Genomic DNA, 7,048 nt, shown 5'->3' with positions numbered 1-7,048 from the left:
AAGAAGAAGAAGAAGAAGAAGAAGAAGAAGAAGAAGAAGAAGAAGAACAAGAACAAGAAGAAGAAGAACAAGAACAAGAAGAACAAGAAGAAGAAGAAGAGGAGGGAGAAAGAAGAAGAAGAAAACCTATGTCTCAAAGGTCATACCTGAAGACCTCTCTGTACTCTGGCCTCTACACGACCACTCAGGGGCATGTGCCAACATACATATATATATATATATATATATATATATATATATATATATATATATACACACACATATATATATGTATATACATATACTCACACTAAATACACATGCAGAGAATAAATAAATAAATAGTTACTGTATGCAAGAAAGCAGGTAATAAGAAATCCAGTCTAGAGTTCAGAAAATTTACTGTGCAGTGTATGATGGAGGAAGGGGAGGAGAAGTGATTAGAGAGCAATGAATTACTGCCACAGTAACATCACCATTTGCAGTAGATTTTAGCTTTCCAATTTTCTTCCTGTACATCTACTTTAGTCAGGCTTCCATGCATAAAGAAATCCACATATAGCCGTTAGCTCAACCCTACTGAAGGGTTTAATCTCAGTTGTGCACTGATGGACTATAATTTGGAAATTCAGAGAGATGTATGAAATGCATCTAAATTTAGAATCTGACACAATGGCGGTTGCTAGGAGCTCAAAAAGAAATCAAGGAACAAAGGGAGTGGTTTTTGAAGTGGTTGAACTCATTTACAGAAGCAGAAAGACTGTACCTTGTGATGTGGCTTCTGTGCTGCCATAGACTATTAGGATGAATGACTAAATGACTAGAGGGGCACCTCAGCAAAAATGTCATAAAAGCTAGAATTCCAGGAAAGGCAAAGGGGTGACTTTCATGACAATGAGCTGGGACACAAGAATAAAAAGCACATTAACAATACATGAACCATGTGTCTAATTTCTTGTCAATTGGGAAAAAAAAAAGTCTCCTGGATTCACATAATGATAAATGAAATGTGTTTCCCTTGATTATGTTCTTTATAAAATGCTGAGTGTGCAATTTCTTTTGTCCCTCTCCTTTCCCCCTCTAACTGTGCTCTTTCTAGAAGAGTGTCAAATTCATACATTTCCTGCAACTTGTTTTTGGCATTTTTGAACAAAAATTTGAGAAGGGTTAGGGGTGAAAAGAGCAACTGAGAAATAACTACAAGCTTGCCTTATGTAGGAACCAGGATGATTGCATAAACTTACTTAGTTATTGAGTCCTTCTCTGGTATCCTAGCTAATTCCTCCATCAGGCAGAAGCAGATGGAACTCCAAGAATGTTGACAAGTTTCTGTGTTAGCGAACAGATGAGTCATCACATTTTGTCTGGAGTATATATGCCCAAAAGTTCTTCAGAAGACAGAAGTATAATGTAATAATCCCAGAGATGAAACTGGGAAGGTTGCTTAGCAGCTCTGGCATAGGGAAGGAACTCTGAATTCTGGTTTACGCTAGATGATAATCGATTTTACCAGCATTAACACCAGATATATTCTACATTTTCAGTTCATGAGATTTAAAAGTGTCTCTATTCAAAATACACTGAACAAAATATAGAGAATGTTCCTCCCTCCATTAAAGTCAGCTTCAAATGTATTTAAGACCACATGGGTTTCCAGCCAGGAAAGTTTCAGAGCTAAATAATCTATCCAGTTATCTGCAATCTTCTGTTCATACTGGTTTGCCTCTTTTTTCCTACACTGTGTACCTTGTCACAATAAACCAGTGAGCAAGTGAGTCCTCTCTGTGTATACACCCTGTCAGGGTGTGCCTGATGTCACTTACTTATGTCACTAAGTATCAGATAAATAATTTTAAGAACAAGCCAGGCCTGGTGACACAGGCCTTTATTGCAGCTTCGTGGAAGACTGAGACAGGAAAATTTCAAAATCAAGGTCTGTCTAGGTTACACAGTGAGTTCAAGAGCCATCATGAGTAACTTAAGAAGTCTCTGCCTCAAGAATGAACAATAAAAAGTTCCAGGGATATAATTCAGCGTTACATTGCTTGCCTAATACATAGGAGGCACTAAATTCAACTTCCAGTAGCACAGACACATTTGTGCAGGAATGCCAACACACACACGCACACACACACACAAGTCAGCTTTAGAAATTAACTTTCAAAGGCAAGTGAGGAACTTGACTTTGGGTGAAGACAATGTCAGTGTTTTTTATTCTGTGTCCTGAAGACATTTCTACTGGCCTCAGAATGAAGGGTATGTCAGTGTTAAAATGCAGCTTCTAAACTGTAACCCAAATCTTGATGAAAAACAAAACAGAAACAAACTAACAAGCAAAAAGCAAAACAAACCCTCATGAAACCTTTGGATCCAAGGCTGCCCAGAAACAAAGTAAAAATTTCTCAGAGTGATATGCCTGTTAGAGGGTAGAAAAGCATCAAGGGAGAGCACTAAGGCTGTGTGAAGACCTCAAGAGTCCCTAAACTGTATAGAACAAGCTGAAACCCTAATACACCCAGGATGTATTTAAGGATTGAAATAGTTTCTCCCACGGCTTCCATGATAACACTCACACCTGCTTGGTTTGGTTGGTTATTTTCCTGGTTCCCCTGTCACTCTTTCTTCCTTCAGCATTCCTTCACTTGCATTTGAGCAGTCATCCCCAGCCCCCAAGCACCTGTCTCTGTTCATTGCATGAGCCCTTTCCAGCTGAAAGCATCCATTTCCACAGTTGTAATCTTGGATTCAGACTTTCCTTCTGAGACCCAATTCTGGCATGCAAAAGTCTTTTCCACAGACACTTGTCTGTCTGCAAACATTTCTCAATCTGACATGCTCTTCTCCCTTCACCTTCAGAGTAGCTCTCCCCCTTGTGTTTTATCACACTTAATAATTTCTCACCCATCACTACTCCATAGGCTCTCAATGATTCTCTCACGAAATCTCTCTCTCTCTCTCTTTCTTTTTTATTATAACATCTATTGACCAAAATCTGCTCTGAACCAGATACTGAGGGTGAATCTGCTGGTAGAAAGTTAAAAAGAGAGCAGTGACTTGGAGTCTTCAGTAGGGCTTGCAGTGTACTGAAGGAGACATGTATTAAAAAAGCAAAGGAACAGGAAGAAAATAGAGTTTCTAGTAAGAATTATGAGTACTATAAATAGGTTGCTACGGTGGAGAATAATGTCAGAGTATAAATTCTGTGTTCAAAGATTTCAAGGGAGGTAATATGCAGGTTATGACAAGAAGGATATGAGAGAACTAAGAAAATTGGAAGAGAAATGCTCCGGCCTAGAGGGCAGAAAGTTTACTCCTAAAACAGGAGAGAGTTCATGCCACAGTCGCTCAGCAGGCCAGTGAGGTTGAAGCATGATGAATGTTAAGAGTGTCTGGCATGAGGGCACAAGCTGGCATTTACGGAGTTCTTCTCTTGATGGAATTGTGGGAACTATTTAAGTGGATTGCCACATTTTTCACTTATATTCTCTTACAACTTTTATTCCTGCTTAGTGAATTAGAGAAGCAAGCCACAGGGAAATCTTGTCATTTGTGCAAGTTCACACAGTTACTGCAGTGGGCTGAGATTTCAGACCAGACAAGTTGATTCTTGGCCTGTTTTACAATGCTGTCTCTTCACACTTACATTAAGACAGTTTTTTTCAGATGCTTTATAAACATTATAAAGAGTTTGGATTTTATTTTTGTTAAAAATGTAGTTACTAATGCTTCTTTAAAAAAGGGATGCAACGATCAATCAATCCCCAATATTCCTTAGAAGACTTCTCTTGGCTTTTCTTCACCTTTCCATTTCATTTGTGCTAGTCAACCACGCTTGGTATTACCATCAGATTTCAATACCTCTAACAGCTTAAACCAGAAGAGCCATGTCCCACTTCAACCTCTTCAATAGCTCCCTGCAACCTGTAGAGGAAGATCCAACCTCAACCTCCTCAGCCTGGGACAAATAGCACTTGGAGATCTGTCCTTGCCACTCCCCTGTCTTGTGCAAACCATGTTTGCTTCCTCAGCTCCAACCACTCAGAATGAATCACTGTTCCTGAATATGCACTTGCCCATCTCCTAGCAACAGGGAAGAGAAGACAACGGATGAACAGAACTTTTGCTAAACAGACTACGTTTCCTGTTCTTTTCACTGTTACATACTTGTCTCCCTGACAAGTACACATTTTCCTGACTGAACAGTACTTCCTGAAGGCTAACATTTCACAGTCCTTACCTCACTGATTTAAATGGCTCATTTCACCTGTTACTTAAAAGAAAGTTCACCTGTGAAGTAACTCCTAAACCCTTACCATCCATAGAGTGAGAGCAAGCCATCTTCTCACTGTCTCTGCTACCCACAGATGCCCCATGACCTATCACACTCATTTTAAGGTTTTATCACTTGCAATTTGATGAATAAAATATGACCCATTTGAAAGGATTAGTTTTATTCATACAATGCCTGGATATATGATAATAAAAGCCTGTATAAATGATAGAAGATGAATAAATAAACTACCATAATTCAAAACTTAAGCCAAAAAGAAATCAATGGTGAGCAGGTGCTGCATGATTTATTATGTTAGGGACCATACACCATTTCAAATGACACCATACAAACTTAATCTACTATTTAAATTTCTGCAAACAAAATCAACCTAGTACTATCTGAATCAGTTTGTATGTCTGTTTAAGTACATCTTAAAGGTATATAATGTTTGGATCATGAAGTTCAGAATTTAGAAATCTGAAGAAAAATTTTCATAAAATGTATAATGATACTATATAGTTATTTAATGCAAAAAAAAAAACTTTGCATGGAGATAATGTGACATAGGTGAACCCAGTTCAGAGATTAGGTGATAGTTGTCAGAGGGCATAAGCAGCCACTAATTGGTAGAACCCAATTTGAACCCAAGTTTTCTGAATCTAAATAGCATAAGTCATTTATGCCCAACCTGAAAAGAGGATATAGAGTCTTCTAAAAATATTTACTTTGAAAACAGTGCTCCAAATATGTACTATAAGTTGGAAATAAAACTTAAGTCTACAGAGGCATTAAATTTTAGTTTCAAGTCAGCTACAAAGGCCCAAAGTTCAGATTTCTCAAACCACTTGAATTTTTAATGAATCCTTTTTGCTACAAAGGCTTAAAATCTTGGAGCTTTTATCTGAGTCTGAAGCAAATGCTGTTTTTGTCTTGAGAATATTCATGTATTTCAGACATTTTGCCATTTTCTAGCCCAGAAAATCCAAATAGTATTACCTTTATCCTCTCAGCATAAAATGAATTTTAGATAATTTATTTCTAGGCCAGAATTAATAGTTTTATATGTATTTGTGATGTTGTTTTGTGCAGTGACTATGAAAAATCATGACATTCCAGTTTGTGATTAACTTTTAACTTCATGTTCTAGAGACAGATTTTAGAAGGAAAGGCCATCGCTCAGTTTTATAGAAAAACATCCTTGAAAAATGACATACATTTAAACCATTTAATTTGAATGAGAAATAGAAATAGAAAATTACCAATGAAGGCATAGTAATTAAATTGTTTTCAATGATTACTGGTCCATTTATTATAGAATTATATATTTTCCCTAAATTTTTTAAATTTTTAAATAAGATATATACGTATCTAATATATATCATATATAGTATATATACACATATAGAATTTACCTTCAGGAAGGATCATGAGCAACAAAAAAAAATGATAAAGGAAGATCTTTTGTTGACAGTCCTCTCCAACACTGCTTCAGCTTTCATCTTAAGGATGCCAGAGATACAAGACACAGCCTTCCAGTCTGAACTTCAATGAGCCTTGATATCCTTGGCTTTGAGAGTGGATTAGCTGCATAATTACATTACCCTGGGGCAATGGTACTGAACGACACATCACTGTCAGCACCTTCTTTTAAAACTCTATTGAACAATCATCTGTTCAAGAAAATTCCCTGAACTAGTGTCACTTAATAATTATCATGAATATAAGAAGAGTCGCCCAGATTTAACCTAGGGAAAATGGAAGCAACGAGGATGATGCAATTCAACAATACGAGAAGTAAGTAGTGTTGATCTAAAATTGGTTTGACCCAGAGATGGTCTACTCTGAGACCCTATCCCTGGACAGGGATGGTCTACTTGCTTGTATACTACCTGAAGTATGTGTTCTCAGAAATACCAGCAATGGCCCATGGCAACACCTGAACTTCCCTAGCTTCGATTCCCTGATGTAAGTCTACCCGCCCCCCCGGGTGTTCAACCTTCATTACCCCAGAGGTTGTGCCCTTCATTATTCTTATAAAGAACAGTTTGCCAATTTGCTTCTGTTGAGGTTGGAGTTGTCTTCCTTCTTTTCTCAGTCATCCTAGTCCATTCTTTTTTTTTAAATTTTAATATTAGTTACAGTTTATTAACTTTGTATCCCAGCTATATCCCGTTCCCTCATTCCCTCCCATTCCCACCCTCCCTCCCTCATCTTCTCCCTATGCCTTTCCAAGTCCACTGATAGGGGAGACCACCTCCCCTTTCATCTGACCCTAGCTTATCAGGTATCTTCAGGCCTGGTTTCAAAGTCCTCCTCTGTGGCCTAGCAGGGCTGCTCCTCCTTCAGGTCGGGGGGGGGGGTGGTCAAAGAGCCAGCCATTCAGTTCATGTCAGAAATAGTCCCTGTTCCCCTTACTAGGTTACCACTTGGACACTGAGCTACCATGGACTACATCCGAGCAGGGGTTCTAGGTTATATCGATACATGGTCCTTGGTTGTAGATACCATCCAGAAAAGACCCCTGTGCCCAGATATATTTGGTCCTTGTGGAGCTCCTGTTCTCTCCAGATCATACTAACTCCCCCTTCTTTCATATGATTTCCTGTACTCTGCCCAAGGTTTGGTTATGAGTCTCAGAATCTGCTTTGATACACTGTTAGGGAGAGACTTTCAGAGGCCCTCAGTGTTAGGCTGCATTCTTGATCAAACAACCAGAGATGATAAAGGACAGAGAATCCATTACCAGCAGAGAAAGAAAGAAAGAAAGAAAGAAAGAAAGAAAGAAAGAAAGAAAGA

Source organism: Psammomys obesus, unplaced genomic scaffold (genome assembly GCF_907164565.1).
Source record: "Psammomys obesus unplaced genomic scaffold, mPsaObe1.curated_primary_1811, whole genome shotgun sequence".
Classification (NCBI taxonomy): domain Eukaryota; kingdom Metazoa; phylum Chordata; class Mammalia; order Rodentia; family Muridae; genus Psammomys; species Psammomys obesus.
Note: the sequence above shows the minus strand (reverse complement) of the source record.